The sequence below is a fragment of the Triturus cristatus genome, chromosome 2_1, assembly GCF_964204655.1.
Source record: "Triturus cristatus chromosome 2_1, aTriCri1.1, whole genome shotgun sequence".
In the NCBI taxonomy this organism is placed as follows: Eukaryota; Metazoa; Chordata; class Amphibia; order Caudata; family Salamandridae; genus Triturus; species Triturus cristatus.
Window position 1 is genome coordinate 536928811 of NC_140581.1, and position 898 is coordinate 536929708.

Consider the following 898-nt stretch of genomic DNA (forward strand, 5'->3'; position numbering starts at 1 on the left):
AGACAGTAGAGCACGGTCAGGTACCGCTAATAGTTTTCGTTATATTGTCCATAAAATGTTTTCTGTTTTTATGTTTACCCTTGCTACTATGGGATGTATTAAATTGATTCACTTTTGACATAGCCACCTATGTGGATACCACCCAGCCACTCATCGGTCCCGAAGAGGAACTGAATGTCATTGTGGGTAATTTTTGTTCCTTTATTTCGTCTCTGTTCAATGGAAACCAATGTATTTGCCTTCAAAATCTGGCTAAAGCAAGCTCAAATTCAATATGCTTTCGTTCTAATGGCCAGCTTCTACAGGCCACACATATGATTTTTAGGACCAACTGTGGGGCATATTATCAAGACAGGCGATAAAATTATCGCCGCTTTAGCTGCAGAAAACTGCAGCTAAAACGGCAATAATGGGCTTGATAATATGCTCTATGGAATTCCAATTGAAGCTCAGGTTAGATGTCCTTCACATCTAACATGGGATTCAATTGGAATTCCATAGAGCATATTATCAAGCCCATTATCGCCATTTTAGCGGCAGTTGTCTGCCGCTAAAGTGGCAATAATTTTATCGCCTGTCTTGATAATATGCCCCACAGTTGGTCCTAAAACTCAGATGCCCCTGTGTGCCTTCCTTTGTTCTTCATGATGCAGCACTGACATCATAAGCCAGTTTTCATGACCACTAACAAATACCCTTCCCCTCCTTCCTCTGTGCTGAAAGTTTGCTGGCTGACTCATTTTGAGTACTAGGTCCATCACGGGCTTCCAGTGAGAAAGACTGCTGTTTGGAAGGAACTGTGCATTTGGTAAATTGTATAAATAGGCGGAAGGCAGGAAGAAGCATTTATTGTACTTCTCTCGCACAACCTCAAGGTACATTGACAGTTAAACTGCCA